Genomic DNA, 15,197 nt, shown 5'->3' on the forward strand with positions numbered 1-15,197 from the left:
AGCACCTGCTATGGGAGGGAGACTTTGCTCACAGAGAAGTCAAGTCTAACATAACACATCTGATGGGCAAGGCACACGCCTTACTGGCTGGTAGCACACCTACAGAGGAGCAGGGAGCTATGCTAAGCAGGCAACAGAAAAGTCATGTATGTGTCTCATACACTGGGACCGGTAGTAATACTGGCTCTAAGACCATTAGACAGTAGTCTATTCATCATTACGTCCAACAATAACAAGACACTAAGCAAATGAGAAATGCTGTATGGCATAAAGACGCATTATATAACACAAGCTCCAGGCAGGCACACAATTATCAAGATATATATTGAGTCTCAGGAACTGTGCTACAGTTATTAACCTCTGTGGTGCAAATGGTTAGCGCGTTCGGTTGTTAACAGAAAGGTTGGTGGTTCAAGCCCACCCAGGGAAGTATCCTTTTTGCCGGCATGAAACACTTTAATGAAACACAGATACGTACCTCTGCTCTCTCCTGCTTAAGACCCTTTATCTGAACATTTCAATCCTCTGCGTTCTCTCTGCACCTGCAGTCAATTTCATAATTAGGATAGAAAACAAAAGGCCTAGCCCTGTAATACAACTGTAGGCATATGAGGAGGGGAAAATAAGTCAAAAGGCCATCAGCATTTGTTGATCTGGCTTGAAGGCTGTAAGTGTAAGGACCTTGTGGCGCAACGGTAGCGCGTCTGACTCCAGATCAGAAGGTTGCGTGGTCAAATCACGTCGGGGTCACTGCTTACCATTTTATTCCCCACTGAGTTCATATATTTCCTTTCGAAAACAAAGTCAAAGGAACGCAGCCTTGCATTGGCTGGGAATCGAACCCGGGCCTCCCGCGTGGCAGGCGAGAATTCTACCACTGAACCACCAATGCTTCACATGGGGAGTTCACAGGCATAGCTCTGTCCAAGACAGTGATCAGGTGCACACACTTAAATTGTACACATATGAACAAAGTGTGCGCAGCAGACATGACAACGCCAAAGTTTCACATGATGATGGCTTATATAAGACAAGCTCCAGGCAGGCACATACATATCAAGATATATATTGAGTCTAAGGAAAGATGCTGTAGTCACTCGTCTCTGTGGCGCAATCGGTTAGCGCGTTCGGCTGTTAACCGAAAGGTTGGTGGTTCAAGCCCACCCAGGGACGTATTATTTTGCCTGAATGAAACACTTGAATGGAAAACAGATACATACCTTTGCTCTCTCCTGCTGGACACCCTTTCCCTGAATATTTCAATTCTCTGCGTTCTCTCGGCACCTGCAGTCAATTTCATAATTAGGATAGAAAACAAAAGGTCAAGCTCTGTAATACAACTGTAGGCATATGAGGAGGGGAAAATAAGTCAAAAGGCCCACAGCATTTGTTGATCCGGCTCCGAAAGCTGTAAGTGTAAGGACCTCGTGGCGCAACGGTAGCGCGTCTGACTCCAGATCAGAAGGTTGCGTGTTCAAATCACGTCGGGGTCACTGCTTACCATTTTATTCCCCACTGAGGTCATATATTTCCTTTCGAAAACAAAGTCAAAAGAAAGCAGTCTTGCATTGGCCAGGAATCTAACCCGGGCCTCCCGCGTGGCAGGCGAGAATTCTACCACTGAACCACCAATGCTTCACATGGGTTGTTCACAGGCAGAGCTCTGCCCAAGACAGTGATCAGGTGCACACACTTAAATTGTACACATATGAACAAAGTGTGCGCAGCAGATATGATAACGCCAACGTTTCACATGAAGATGGCAAGAATCAGATGCAGGAGACTATAACTATGAATGTCTTTGCATTTGCTGAGGTCACTGGCTTGGGACTAGAGTTGTGTTTATCAGGGCATGATGGCAGGCTGCTCCCGACAAAAGTGGTTCACAGAATGCACCCGCCAGATAACCAGCACTATTGTGTTTCAGATTATCTCACTGAACTCTCCTCCTGGAAAATCCTTCCCACTGGCTTTCCCAGATTCTGTGTCCTCCCCTAAATGCTGGGGTGAAACGGGCAGAGTTCTGCGCCCTGCGTCCCTTTACGCGTCCCTAACGCGCTCCCAACGCGGCCTACAGCCCTGGTCGGGCACAGCCCTGGTCGGGCTTAGATCACTGGAGCCTTTTGTGACCAAGAACTCCGGAAGCCTAGGGTCAGGCCTGTTGCACAGGCATAATGTGCCTTGCCAATCCGGGATTGTTGTGTTTCAGGGCCTAGCCATCAATACTCCTGGGATTTCTTTCCCTGAGAACCCTCTTGTCCCTGTCCTCCCACAAGCCCCAGCTTTTATGTAAAATAAAGTGTGCACCATGGGCCTTCCCCTATTTGCTCTCCCCCCAATCTCTTTCTCCAAAGCTGAGCTCTGAAGGTAAATGTATCTATCTGAGTGAGGGGCTAGGGAGGGCCTTTCCCAGCAATCTTACAAGTCAAGAGTTCAGAGAAAGCACCTGCTATGGGAGGGAGACTTTGCTCACAGAGAAGTCAAGTCTAACATAACACATCTGATGGGCAAGGCACACGCCTTACTGGCTGGTAGCACACCTACAGAGGAGCAGGGAGCTATGCTAAGCAGGCAACAGAAAAGTCATGTATGTGTCTCATACACTGGGACCGGTAGTAATACTGGCTCTAAGACCATTAGACAGTAGTCTATTCATCATTACGTCCAACAATAACAAGACACTAAGCAAATGAGAAATGCTGTATGGCATAAAGATGCATTATATAACACAAGCTCCAGGCAGGCACACAATTATCAAGATATATATTGAGTCTCAGGAACTGTGCTACAGTTATTAACCTCTGTGGTGCAAATGGTTAGCCCGTTCGGTTGTTAACAGAAAGGTTGTTGGTTCAAGCCCACCCAGGGAAGTATCCTTTTTGCCTGCATGAAACACTTTAATGAAACACAGATACGTACCTCTGCTCTCTCCTGCTTAAGACCCTTTATCTGAACATTTCAATCCTCTGCGTTCTCTCTGCACCTGCAGTCAATTTCATAATTAGGATAGAAAACAAAAGGCCTAGCCCTGTAATACAACTGTAGGCATATGAGGAGGGGAAAATAAGTCAAAAGGCCATCAGCATTTGTTGATCTGGCTTGAAGGCTGTAAGTGTAAGGACCTTGTGGCGCAACGGTAGCGCGTCTGACTCCAGATCAGAAGGTTGCGTGGTCAAATCACGTCGGGGTCACTGCTTACCATTTTATTCCCCACTGAGTTCATATATTTCCTTTCGAAAACAAAGTCAAAGGAACGCAGCCTTGCATTGGCCGGGAATCGAACCCGGGCCTCCCGCGTGGCAGGCGAGAATTCTACCACTGAACCACCAATGCTTCACATGGGGAGTTCACAGGCATAGCTCTGTCCAAGACAGTGATCAGGTGCACACACTTAAATTGTACACATATGAACAAAGTGTGCGCAGCAGACATGACAACGCCAAAGTTTCACATGATGATGGCTTATATAAGACAAGCTCCAGGCAGGCACATACATATCAAGATATATATTGAGTCTAAGGAAAGATGCTGTAGTCACTCGTCTCTGTGGCGCAATCGGTTAGCGCGTTCGGCTGTTAACCGAAAGGTTGGTGGTTCAAGCCCACCCAGGGACGTATTATTTTGCCTGAATGAAACACTTGAATGGAAAACAGATACATACCTTTGCTCTCTCCTGCTGGACACCCTTTCCCTGAATATTTCAATTCTCTGCGTTCTCTCGGCACCTGCAGTCAATTTCATAATTAGGATAGAAAACAAAAGGTCAAGCTCTGTAATACAACTGTAGGCATATGAGGAGGGGAAAATAAGTCAAAAGGCCCACAGCATTTGTTGATCTGGCTCCGAAAGCCGTAAGTGTAAGGACCTCGTGGCGCAACGGTAGCGCGTCTGACTCCAGATCAGAAGGTTGCGTGTTCAAATCACGTCGGGGTCACTGCTTACCATTTTATTCCCCACTGAGGTCATATATTTCCTTTCGAAAACAAAGTCAAAAGAAAGCAGTCTTGCATTGGCCGGGAATCGAACCCGGGCCTCCCGCGTGGCAGGCGAGAATTCTACCACTGAACCACCAATGCTTCACATGGGTTGTTCACAGGCAGAGCTCTGCCCAAGACAGTGATCAGGTGCACACACTTAAATTGTACACATATGAACAAAGTGTGCGCAGCAGACATGATAACGCCAACGTTTCACATGAAGATGGCAAGAATCAGATGCAGGAGACTATAACTATGAATGTCTTTGCATTTGCTGAGGTCACTGGCTTGGGACTAGAGTTGTGTTTATCAGGGCATGATGGCAGGCTGCTCCCGACAAAAGTGGTTCACAGAATGCACCCGCCAGATCACCAGCACTATTGTGTTTCAGATTATCTCACTGAACTCTCCTCCTGGAAAATCCTTCCCACTGGCTTTCCCAGATTCTGTGTCCTCCCCTAAATGCTGGGGTGAAACGGGCAGAGTTCTGCGCCCTGCGTCCCTTTACGCGTCCCTAACGCGCTCCCAACGCGGCCTACAGCCCTGGTCGGGCACAGCCCTGGTAGGGCTTAGATCACTGGAGCCTTTTGTGACCAAGAACTCCGGAAGCCTAGGGTCAGGCCTGTTGCACAGGCATATTGTGCCTTGCCAATCCGGGATTGTTGTGTTTCAGGGCCTAGCCATCAATACTCCTGGGATTTCTTTCCCTGAGAACCCTCTTGTCCCTGTCCTCCCACAAGCCCCAGCTTTTATGTAAAATAAAGTGTGCACCATGGGCCTTCCCCTATTTGCTCTCTCCCCAATCTCTTTCTCCAAAGCTGAGCTCTGAAGGTAAATGTATCTATCTGAGTGAGGGGCTAGGGAGGGCCTTTCCCAGCAGTCTTACAAGTCAAGAGTTCAGAGAAAGCACCTGCTATGGGAGGGAGACTTTGCTCACAGAGAAGTCAAGTCTAACATAACACATCTGATGGGCAAGGCACACGCCTTACTGGCTGGTAGCACACCTACAGAGGAGCAGGGAGCTATGCTAAGCAGGCAACAGAAAAGTCATGTATGTGTCTCATACACTGGGACCGGTAGTAATACTGGCTCTAAGACCATTAGACAGTAGTCTATTCATCATTACGTCCAACAATAACAAGACACTAAGCAAATGAGAAATGCTGTATGGCATAAAGACGCATTATATAACACAAGCTCCAGGCAGGCACACAATTATCAAGATATATATTGAGTCTCAGGAACTGTGCTACAGTTATTAACCTCTGTGGTGCAAATGGTTAGCGCGTTCGGTTGTTAACAGAAAGGTTGGTGGTTCAAGCCCACCCAGGGAAGTTTCCTTTTTGCCGGCATGAAACACTTTAATGAAACACAGATACGTACCTCTGCTCTCTCCTGCTTAAGACCCTTTATCTGAACATTTCAATCCTCTGCGTTCTCTCTGCACCTGCAGTCAATTTCATAATTAGGATAGAAAACAAAAGGCCTAGCCCTGTAATACAACTGTAGGCATATGAGGAGGGGAAAATAAGTCAAAAGGCCATCAGCATTTGTTGATCTGGCTTGAAGGCTGTAAGTGTAAGGACCTTGTGGCGCAACGGTAGCGCGTCTGACTCCAGATCAGAAGGTTGCGTGGTCAAATCACGTCGGGGTCACTGCTTACCATTTTATTCCCCACTGAGTTCATATATTTCCTTTCGAAAACAAAGTCAAAGGAACGCAGCCTTGCATTGGCCGGGAATCGAACCCGGGCCTCCCGCGTGGCAGGCGAGAATTCTACCACTGAACCACCAATGCTTCACATGGGGAGTTCACAGGCATAGCTCTGTCCAAGACAGTGATCAGGTGCACACACTTAAATTGTACACATATGAACAAAGTGTGCGCAGCAGACATGACAACGCCAAAGTTTCACATGATGATGGCTTATATAAGACAAGCTCCAGGCAGGCACATACATATCAAGATATATATTGAGTCTAAGGAAAGATGCTGTAGTCACTCGTCTCTGTGGCGCAATCGGTTAGCGCGTTCGGCTGTTAACCGAAAGGTTGGTGGTTCAAGCCCACCCAGGGACGTATTATTTTGCCTGAATGAAACACTTGAATGGAAAACAGATACATACCTTTGCTCTCTCCTGCTGGACACCCTTTCCCTGAATATTTCAATTCTCTGCGTTCTCTCGGCACCTGCAGTCAATTTCATAATTAGGATAGAAAACAAAAGGTCAAGCTCTGTAATACAACTGTAGGCATATGAGGAGGGGAAAATAAGTCAAAAGGCCCACAGCATTTGTTGATCTGGCTCCGAAAGCTGTAAGTGTAAGGACCTCGTGGCGCAACGGTAGCGCGTCTGACTCCAGATCAGAAGGTTGCGTGTTCAAATCACGTCGGGGTCACTGCTTACCATTTTATTCCCCACTGAGGTCATATATTTCCTTTCGAAAACAAAGTCAAAAGAAAGCAGTCTTGCATTGGCCGGGAATCGAACCCGGGCCTCCCGCGTGGCAGGCGAGAATTCTACCACTGAACCACCAATGCTTCACATGGGTTGTTCACAGGCAGAGCTCTGCCCAAGACAGTGATCAGGTGCACACACTTAAATTGTACACATATGAACAAAGTGTGCGCAGCAGACATGATAACGCCAACGTTTCACATGAAGATGGCAAGAATCAGATGCAGGAGACTATAACTATGAATGTCTTTGCATTTGCTGAGGTCACTGGCTTGGGACTAGAGTTGTGTTTATCAGGGCATGATGGCAGGCTGCTCCCGACAAAAGTGGTTCACAGAATGCACCCGCCAGATCACCAGCACTATTGTGTTTCAGATTATCTCACTGAACTCTCCTCCTGGAAAATCCTTCCCACTGGCTTTCCCAGATTCTGTGTCCTCCCCTAAATGCTGGGGTGAAACGGGCAGAGTTCTGCGCCCTGCGTCCCTTTACGCGTCCCTAACGCGCTCCCAACGCGGCCTACAGCCCTGGTCGGGCACAGCCCTGGTCGGGCTTAGATCACTGGAGCCTTTTGTGACCAAGAACTCCGGAAGCCTAGGGTCAGGCCTGTTGCACAGGCATATTGTGCCTTGCCAATCCGGGATTGTTGTGTTTCAGGGCCTAGCCATCAATACTCCTGGGATTTCTTTCCCTGAGAACCCTCTTGTCCCTGTCCTCCCACAAGCCCCAGCTTTTATGTAAAATAAAGTGTGCACCATGGGCCTTCCCCTATTTGCTCTCTCCCCAATCTCTTTCTCCAAAGCTGAGCTCTGAAGGTAAATGTATCTATCTGAGTGAGGGGCTAGGGAGGGCCTTTCCCAGCAGTCTTACAAGTCAAGAGTTCAGAGAAAGCACCTGCTATGGGAGGGAGACTTTGCTCACAGAGAAGTCAAGTCTAACATAACACATCTGATGGGCAAGGCACACGCCTTGCTGGCTGGTAGCACACCTACAGAGGAGCAGGGAGCTATGCTAAGCAGGCAACAGAAAAGTCATGTATGTGTCTCATACACTGGGACCGGTAGTAATACTGGCTCTAAGACCATTAGACAGTAGTCTATTCATCATTACGTCCAACAATAACAAGACACTAAGCAAATGAGAAATGCTGTATGGCATAAAGACGCATTATATAACACAAGCTCCAGGCAGGCACACAATTATCAAGATATATATTGAGTCTCAGGAACTGTGCTACAGTTATTAACCTCTGTGGTGCAAATGGTTAGCGCGTTCGGTTGTTAACAGAAAGGTTGGTGGTTCAAGCCCACCCAGGGAAGTTTCCTTTTTGCCGGCATGAAACACTTTAATGAAACACAGATACGTACCTCTGCTCTCTCCTGCTTAAGACCCTTTATCTGAACATTTCAATCCTCTGCGTTCTCTCTGCACCTGCAGTCAATTTCATAATTAGGATAGAAAACAAAAGGCCTAGCCCTGTAATACAACTGTAGGCATATGAGGAGGGGAAAATAAGTCAAAAGGCCATCAGCATTTGTTGATCTGGCTTGAAGGCTGTAAGTGTAAGGACCTTGTGGCGCAACGGTAGCGCGTCTGACTCCAGATCAGAAGGTTGCGTGGTCAAATCACGTCGGGGTCACTGCTTACCATTTTATTCCCCACTGAGTTCATATATTTCCTTTCGAAAACAAAGTCAAAGGAACGCAGCCTTGCATTGGCCGGGAATCGAACCCGGGCCTCCCGCGTGGCAGGCGAGAATTCTACCACTGAACCACCAATGCTTCACATGGGGAGTTCACAGGCATAGCTCTGTCCAAGACAGTGATCAGGTGCACACACTTAAATTGTACACATATGAACAAAGTGTGCGCAGCAGACATGACAACGCCAAAGTTTCACATGATGATGGCTTATATAAGACAAGCTCCAGGCAGGCACATACATATCAAGATATATATTGAGTCTAAGGAAAGATGCTGTAGTCACTCGTCTCTGTGGCGCAATCGGTTAGCGCGTTCGGCTGTTAACCGAAAGGTTGGTGGTTCAAGCCCACCCAGAGACGTATTATTTTGCCTGAATGAAACACTTGAATGGAAAACAGATACATACCTTTGCTCTCTCCTGCTGGACACCCTTTCCCTGAATATTTCAATTCTCTGCGTTCTCTCGGCACCTGCAGTCAATTTCATAATTAGGATAGAAAACAAAAGGTCAAGCTCTGTAATACAACTGTAGGCATATGAGGAGGGGAAAATAAGTCAAAAGGCCCACAGCATTTGTTGATCTGGCTCCGAAAGCTGTAAGTGTAAGGACCTCGTGGCGCAACGGTAGCGCGTCTGACTCCAGATCAGAAGGTTGCGTGTTCAAATCACGTCGGGGTCACTGCTTACCATTTTATTCCCCACTGAGGTCATATATTTCCTTTCGAAAACAAAGTCAAAAGAAAGCAGTCTTGCATTGGCTGGGAATCGAACCCGGGCCTCCCGCGTGGCAGGCGAGAATTCTACCACTGAACCACCAATGCTTCACATGGGTTGTTCACAGGCAGAGCTCTGCCCAAGACAGTGATCAGGTGCACACACTTAAATTGTACACATATGAACAAAGTGTGCGCAGCAGACATGATAACGCCAACGTTTCACATGAAGATGGCAAGAATCAGATGCAGGAGACTATAACTATGAATGTCTTTGCATTTGCTGAGGTCACTGGCTTGGGACTAGAGTTGTGTTTATCAGGGCATGATGGCAGGCTGCTCCCGACAAAAGTGGTTCACAGAATGCACCCGCCAGATCACCAGCACTATTGTGTTTCAGATTATCTCACTGAACTCTCCTCCTGGAAAATCCTTCCCACTGGCTTTCCCAGATTCTGTGTCCTCCCCTAAATGCTGGGGTGAAACGGGCAGAGTTCTGCGCCCTGCGTCCCTTTACACGTCCCTAACGCGCTCCCAACGCGGCCTACAGCCCTGGTCGGGCACAGCCCTGGTCGGGCTTAGATCACTGGAGCCTTTTGTGACCAAGAACTCCGGAAGCCTAGGGTCAGGCCTGTTGCACAGGCATATTGTGCCTTGCCAATCCGGGATTGTTGTGTTTCAGGGCCTAGCCATCAATACTCCTGGGATTTCTTTCCCTGAGAACCCTCTTGTCCCTGTCCTCCCACAAGCCCCAGCTTTTATGTAAAATAAAGTGTGCACCATGGGCCTTCCCCTATTTGCTCTCTCCCCAATCTCTTTCTCCAAAGCTGAGCTCTGAAGGTAAATGTATCTATCTGAGTGAGGGGCTAGGGAGGGCCTTTCCCAGCAGTCTTACAAGTCAAGAGTTCAGAGAAAGCACCTGCTATGGGAGGGAGACTTTGCTCACAGAGAAGTCAAGTCTAACATAACACATCTGATGGGCAAGGCACACGCCTTACTGGCTGGTAGCACACCTACAGAGGAGCAGGGAGCTATGCTAAGCAGGCAACAGAAAAGTCATGTATGTGTCTCATACACTGGGACCGGTAGTAATACTGGCTCTAAGACCATTAGACAGTAGTCTATTCATCATTACGTCCAACAATAACAAGACACTAAGCAAATGAGAAATGCTGTATGGCATAAAGACGCATTATATAACACAAGCTCCAGGCAGGCACACAATTATCAAGATATATATTGAGTCTCAGGAACTGTGCTACAGTTATTAACCTCTGTGGTGCAAATGGTTAGCGCGTTCGGTTGTTAACAGAAAGGTTGGTGGTTCAAGCCCACCCAGGGAAGTTTCCTTTTTGCCGGCATGAAACACTTTAATGAAACACAGATACGTACCTCTGCTCTCTCCTGCTTAAGACCCTTTATCTGAACATTTCAATCCTCTGCGTTCTCTCTGCACCTGCAGTCAATTTCATAATTAGGATAGAAAACAAAAGGCCTAGCCCTGTAATACAACTGTAGGCATATGAGGAGGGGAAAATAAGTCAAAAGGCCATCAGCATTTGTTGATCTGGCTTGAAGGCTGTAAGTGTAAGGACCTTGTGGCGCAACGGTAGCGCGTCTGACTCCAGATCAGAAGGTTGCGTGGTCAAATCACGTCGGGGTCACTGCTTACCATTTTATTCCCCACTGAGTTCATATATTTCCTTTCGAAAACAAAGTCAAAGGAACGCAGCCTTGCATTGGCCGGGAATCGAACCCGGGCCTCCCGCGTGGCAGGCGAGAATTCTACCACTGAACCACCAATGCTTCACATGGGGAGTTCACAGGCATAGCTCTGTCCAAGACAGTGATCAGGTGCACACACTTAAATTGTACACATATGAACAAAGTGTGCGCAGCAGACATGACAACGCCAAAGTTTCACATGATGATGGCTTATATAAGACAAGCTCCAGGCAGGCACATACATATCAAGATATATATTGAGTCTAAGGAAAGATGCTGTAGTCACTCGTCTCTGTGGCGCAATCGGTTAGCGCGTTCGGCTGTTAACCGAAAGGTTGGTGGTTCAAGCCCACCCAGGGACGTATTATTTTGCCTGAATGAAACACTTGAATGGAAAACAGATACATACCTTTGCTCTCTCCTGCTGGACACCCTTTCCCTGAATATTTCAATTCTCTGCGTTCTCTCGGCACCTGCAGTCAATTTCATAATTAGGATAGAAAACAAAAGGTCAAGCTCTGTAATACAACTGTAGGCATATGAGGAGGGGAAAATAAGTCAAAAGGCCCACAGCATTTGTTGATCTGGCTCCGAAAGCTGTAAGTGTAAGGACCTCGTGGCGCAACGGTAGCGCGTCTGACTCCAGATCAGAAGGTTGCGTGTTCAAATCACGTCGGGGTCACTGCTTACCATTTTATTCCCCACTGAGGTCATATATTTCCTTTCGAAAACAAAGTCAAAAGAAAGCAGTCTTGCATTGGCTGGGAATCGAACCCGGGCCTCCCGCGTGGCAGGCGAGAATTCTACCACTGAACCACCAATGCTTCACATGGGTTGTTCACAGGCAGAGCTCTGCCCAAGACAGTGATCAGGTGCACACACTTAAATTGTACACATATGAACAAAGTGTGCGCAGCAGACATGATAACGCCAACGTTTCACATGAAGATGGCAAGAATCAGATGCAGGAGACTATAACTATGAATGTCTTTGCATTTGCTGAGGTCACTGGCTTGGGACTAGAGTTGTGTTTATCAGGGCATGATGGCAGGCTGCTCCCGACAAAAGTGGTTCACAGAATGCACCCGCCAGATCACCAGCACTATTGTGTTTCAGATTATCTCACTGAACTCTCCTCCTGGAAAATCCTTCCCACTGGCTTTCCCAGATTCTGTGTCCTCCCCTAAATGCTGGGGTGAAACGGGCAGAGTTCTGCGCCCTGCGTCCCTTTACACGTCCCTAACGCGCTCCCAACGCGGCCTACAGCCCTGGTCGGGCTTAGATCACTGGAGCCTTTTGTGACCAAGAACTCCGGAAGCCTAGGGTCAGGCCTGTTGCACAGGCATATTGTGCCTTGCCAATCCGGGATTGTTGTGTTTCAGGGCCTAGCCATCAATACTCTTGGGATTTCTTTCCCTGAGAACCCTCTTGTCCCTGTCCTCCCACAAGCCCCAGCTTTTATGTAAAATAAAGTGTGCACCATGGGCCTTCCCCTATTTGCTCTCTCCCCAATCTCTTTCTCCAAAGCTGAGCTCTGAAGGTAAATGTATCTATCTGAGTGAGGGGCTAGGGAGGGCCTTTCCCAGCAGTCTTACAAGTCAAGAGTTCAGAGAAAGCACCTGCTATGGGAGGGAGACTTTGCTCACAGAGAAGTCAAGTCTAACATAACACATCTGATGGGCAAGGCACACGCCTTACTGGCTGGTAGCACACCTACAGAGGAGCAGGGAGCTATGCTAAGCAGGCAACAGAAAAGTCATGTATGTGTCTCATACACTGGGACCGGTAGTAATACTGGCTCTAAGACCATTAGACAGTAGTCTATTCATCATTACGTCCAACAATAACAAGACACTAAGCAAATGAGAAATGCTGTATGGCATAAAGACGCATTATATAACACAAGCTCCAGGCAGGCACACAATTATCAAGATATATATTGAGTCTCAGGAACTGTGCTACAGTTATTAACCTCTGTGGTGCAAATGGTTAGCGCGTTCGGTTGTTAACAGAAAGGTTGGTGGTTCAAGCCCACCCAGGGAAGTATCCTTTTTGCCGGCATGAAACACTTTAATGAAACACAGATACGTACCTCTGCTCTCTCCTGCTTAAGACCCTTTATCTGAACATTTCAATCCTCTGCGTTCTCTCTGCACCTGCAGTCAATTTCATAATTAGGATAGAAAACAAAAGGCCTAGCCCTGTAATACAACTGTAGGCATATGAGGAGGGGAAAATAAGTCAAAAGGCCATCAGCATTTGTTGATCTGGCTTGAAGGCTGTAAGTGTAAGGACCTTGTGGCGCAACGGTAGCGCGTCTGACTCCAGATCAGAAGGTTGCGTGGTCAAATCACGTCGGGGTCACTGCTTACCATTTTATTCCCCACTGAGTTCATATATTTCCTTTCGAAAACAAAGTCAAAGGAACACAGCCTTGCATTGGCCGGGAATCGAACCCGGGCCTCCCGCGTGGCAGGCGAGAATTCTACCACTGAACCACCAATGCTTCACAAGGGGAGTTCACAGGCATAGCTCTGTCCAAGACAGTGATCAGGTGCACACACTTAAATTGTACACATATGAACAAAGTGTGCGCAGCAGACATGACAACGCCAAAGTTTCACATGATGATGGCTTATATAAGACAAGCTCCAGGCAGGCACATACATATCAAGATATATATTGAGTCTAAGGAAAGATGCTGTAGTCACTCGTCTCTGTGGCGCAATCGGTTAGCGCGTTCGGCTGTTAACCGAAAGGTTGGTGGTTCAAGCCCACCCAGGGACGTATTATTTTGCCTGAATGAAACACTTGAATGGAAAACAGATACATACCTTTGCTCTCTCCTGCTGGACACCCTTTCCCTGAATATTTCAATTCTCTGCGTTCTCTCGGCACCTGCAGTCAATTTCATAATTAGGATAGAAAACAAAAGGTCAAGCTCTGTAATACAACTGTAGGCATATGAGGAGGGGAAAATAAGTCAAAAGGCCCACAGCATTTGTTGATCTGGCTCCGAAAGCTGTAAGTGTAAGGACCTCGTGGCGCAACGGAAGCGCGTCTGACTCCAGATCAGAAGGTTGCGTGTTCAAATCACGTCGGGGTCACTGCTTACCATTTTATTCCCCACTGAGGTCATATATTTCCTTTCGAAAACAAAGTCAAAAGAAAGCAGTCTTGCATTGGCTGGGAATCGAACCCAGGCCTCCCACGTGGCAGGCGAGAATTCTACCACTGAACCACCAATGCTTCACATGGGTTGTTCACAGGCAGAGCTCTGCCCAAGACAGTGATCAGGTGCACACACTTAAATTGTACACATATGAACAAAGTGTGCGCAGCAGACATGATAACGCCAACGTTTCACATGAAGATGGCAAGAATCAGATGCAGGAGACTATAACTATGAATGTCTTTGCATTTGCTGAGGTCACTGGCTTGGGACTAGAGTTGTGTTTATCAGGGCATGATGGCAGGCTGCTCCCGACAAAAGTGGTTCACAGAATGCACCCGCCAGATCACCAGCACTATTGTGTTTCAGATTATCTCACTGAACTCTCCTCCTGGAAAATCCTTCCCACTGGCTTTCCCAGATTCTGTGTCCTCCCCTAAATGCTGGGGTGAAACGGGCAGAGTTCTGCGCCCTGCGTCCCTTTACGCGTCCCTAACGCGCTCCCAACGCGGCCTACAGCCCTGGTCGGGCACAGCCCTGGTCGGGCTTAGATCACTGGAGCCTTTTGTGACCAAGAACTCCGGAAGCCTAGGGTCAGGCCTGTTGCACAGGCATAATGTGCCTTGCCAATCCGGGATTGTTGTGTTTCAGGGCCTAGCCATCAATACTCCTGGGATTTCTTTCCCTGAGAACCCTCTTGTCCCTGTCCTCCCACAAGCCCCAGCTTTTATGTAAAATAAAGTGTGCACCATGGGCCTTCCCCTATTTGCTCTCCCCCCAATCTCTTTCTCCAAAGCTGAGCTCTGAAGGTAAATGTATCTATCTGAGTGAGGGGCTAGGGAGGGCCTTTCCCAGCAGTCTTACAAGTCAAGAGTTCAGAGAAAGCACCTGCTATGGGAGGGAGACTTTGCTCACAGAGAAGTCAAGTCTAACATAACACATCTGATGGGCAAGGCACACGCCTTACTGGCTGGTAGCACACCTACAGAGGAGCAGGGAGCTATGCTAAGCAGGCAACAGAAAAGTCATGTATGTGTCTCATACACTGGGACCGGTAGTAATACTGGCTCTAAGACCATTAGACAGTAGTCTATTCATCATTACGTCCAACAATAACAAGACACTAAGCAAATGAGAAATGCTGTATGGCATAAAGATGCATTATATAACACAAGCTCCAGGCAGGCACACAATTATCAAGATATATATTGAGTCTCAGGAACTGTGCTACAGTTATTAACCTCTGTGGTGCAAATGGTTAGCCCGTTCGGTTGTTAACAGAAAGGTTGTTGGTTCAAGCCCACCCAGGGAAGTATCCTTTTTGCCTGCATGAAACACTTTAATGAAACACAGATACGTACCTCTGCTCTCTCCTGCTTAAGACCCTTTATCTGAACATTTCAATCCTCTGCGTTCTCTCTGCACCTGCAGTCAATTTCATAATTAGGAT

At 47.5% G+C, this 15,197-nt stretch overlaps 20 non-coding genes across 20 annotated transcripts; 12 read left to right on the forward strand and 8 right to left on the reverse strand.

The window, feature by feature from the left end:
- Positions 1 to 1,099: 1,099 nt before the first annotated feature.
- TRNAN-GUU (transfer RNA asparagine (anticodon GUU)) lies at positions 1,100 to 1,173 on the forward strand. Its single transcript has one exon. It is a non-coding gene; the product is annotated as a tRNA-Asn (tRNA).
- Positions 1,174 to 1,421: 248 nt separating this feature from the next.
- On the forward strand, positions 1,422 to 1,493 carry TRNAW-CCA (transfer RNA tryptophan (anticodon CCA)). The gene has a single exon. It is a non-coding gene; the product is annotated as a tRNA-Trp (tRNA).
- A 1,769-nt stretch (positions 1,494 to 3,262) lies between these two features.
- Positions 3,263 to 3,333, reverse strand: TRNAG-GCC (transfer RNA glycine (anticodon GCC)). The gene has a single exon. It is a non-coding gene; the product is annotated as a tRNA-Gly (tRNA).
- Positions 3,334 to 3,540: 207 nt separating this feature from the next.
- On the forward strand, positions 3,541 to 3,614 carry TRNAN-GUU (transfer RNA asparagine (anticodon GUU)). The gene has a single exon. It is a non-coding gene; the product is annotated as a tRNA-Asn (tRNA).
- Positions 3,615 to 3,862: 248 nt separating this feature from the next.
- TRNAW-CCA (transfer RNA tryptophan (anticodon CCA)) lies at positions 3,863 to 3,934 on the forward strand. Its single transcript has one exon. It is a non-coding gene; the product is annotated as a tRNA-Trp (tRNA).
- A 71-nt stretch (positions 3,935 to 4,005) lies between these two features.
- Positions 4,006 to 4,076, reverse strand: TRNAG-GCC (transfer RNA glycine (anticodon GCC)). Its single transcript has one exon. It is a non-coding gene; the product is annotated as a tRNA-Gly (tRNA).
- A 1,627-nt stretch (positions 4,077 to 5,703) lies between these two features.
- TRNAG-GCC (transfer RNA glycine (anticodon GCC)) lies at positions 5,704 to 5,774 on the reverse strand. The gene has a single exon. It is a non-coding gene; the product is annotated as a tRNA-Gly (tRNA).
- Positions 5,775 to 5,981: 207 nt separating this feature from the next.
- Positions 5,982 to 6,055, forward strand: TRNAN-GUU (transfer RNA asparagine (anticodon GUU)). Its single transcript has one exon. It is a non-coding gene; the product is annotated as a tRNA-Asn (tRNA).
- Positions 6,056 to 6,303: 248 nt separating this feature from the next.
- Positions 6,304 to 6,375, forward strand: TRNAW-CCA (transfer RNA tryptophan (anticodon CCA)). Its single transcript has one exon. It is a non-coding gene; the product is annotated as a tRNA-Trp (tRNA).
- A 71-nt stretch (positions 6,376 to 6,446) lies between these two features.
- Positions 6,447 to 6,517, reverse strand: TRNAG-GCC (transfer RNA glycine (anticodon GCC)). Its single transcript has one exon. It is a non-coding gene; the product is annotated as a tRNA-Gly (tRNA).
- A 1,627-nt stretch (positions 6,518 to 8,144) lies between these two features.
- TRNAG-GCC (transfer RNA glycine (anticodon GCC)) lies at positions 8,145 to 8,215 on the reverse strand. Its single transcript has one exon. It is a non-coding gene; the product is annotated as a tRNA-Gly (tRNA).
- A 207-nt stretch (positions 8,216 to 8,422) lies between these two features.
- Positions 8,423 to 8,496, forward strand: TRNAN-GUU (transfer RNA asparagine (anticodon GUU)). The gene has a single exon. It is a non-coding gene; the product is annotated as a tRNA-Asn (tRNA).
- A 248-nt stretch (positions 8,497 to 8,744) lies between these two features.
- Positions 8,745 to 8,816, forward strand: TRNAW-CCA (transfer RNA tryptophan (anticodon CCA)). Its single transcript has one exon. It is a non-coding gene; the product is annotated as a tRNA-Trp (tRNA).
- Positions 8,817 to 10,585: 1,769 nt separating this feature from the next.
- On the reverse strand, positions 10,586 to 10,656 carry TRNAG-GCC (transfer RNA glycine (anticodon GCC)). The gene has a single exon. It is a non-coding gene; the product is annotated as a tRNA-Gly (tRNA).
- A 207-nt stretch (positions 10,657 to 10,863) lies between these two features.
- On the forward strand, positions 10,864 to 10,937 carry TRNAN-GUU (transfer RNA asparagine (anticodon GUU)). Its single transcript has one exon. It is a non-coding gene; the product is annotated as a tRNA-Asn (tRNA).
- Positions 10,938 to 11,185: 248 nt separating this feature from the next.
- Positions 11,186 to 11,257, forward strand: TRNAW-CCA (transfer RNA tryptophan (anticodon CCA)). The gene has a single exon. It is a non-coding gene; the product is annotated as a tRNA-Trp (tRNA).
- Positions 11,258 to 13,010: 1,753 nt separating this feature from the next.
- On the reverse strand, positions 13,011 to 13,081 carry TRNAG-GCC (transfer RNA glycine (anticodon GCC)). Its single transcript has one exon. It is a non-coding gene; the product is annotated as a tRNA-Gly (tRNA).
- Positions 13,082 to 13,288: 207 nt separating this feature from the next.
- TRNAN-GUU (transfer RNA asparagine (anticodon GUU)) lies at positions 13,289 to 13,362 on the forward strand. Its single transcript has one exon. It is a non-coding gene; the product is annotated as a tRNA-Asn (tRNA).
- Positions 13,363 to 13,610: 248 nt separating this feature from the next.
- On the forward strand, positions 13,611 to 13,682 carry TRNAW-CCA (transfer RNA tryptophan (anticodon CCA)). Its single transcript has one exon. It is a non-coding gene; the product is annotated as a tRNA-Trp (tRNA).
- Positions 13,683 to 13,753: 71 nt separating this feature from the next.
- Positions 13,754 to 13,824, reverse strand: TRNAG-GCC (transfer RNA glycine (anticodon GCC)). The gene has a single exon. It is a non-coding gene; the product is annotated as a tRNA-Gly (tRNA).
- Positions 13,825 to 15,197: the final 1,373 nt, after the last annotated feature.

The sequence above is a fragment of the Lissotriton helveticus genome, chromosome 1_2 (genome assembly GCF_964261635.1).
Source record: "Lissotriton helveticus chromosome 1_2, aLisHel1.1, whole genome shotgun sequence".
Taxonomy (NCBI): Eukaryota; Metazoa; Chordata; class Amphibia; order Caudata; family Salamandridae; genus Lissotriton; species Lissotriton helveticus.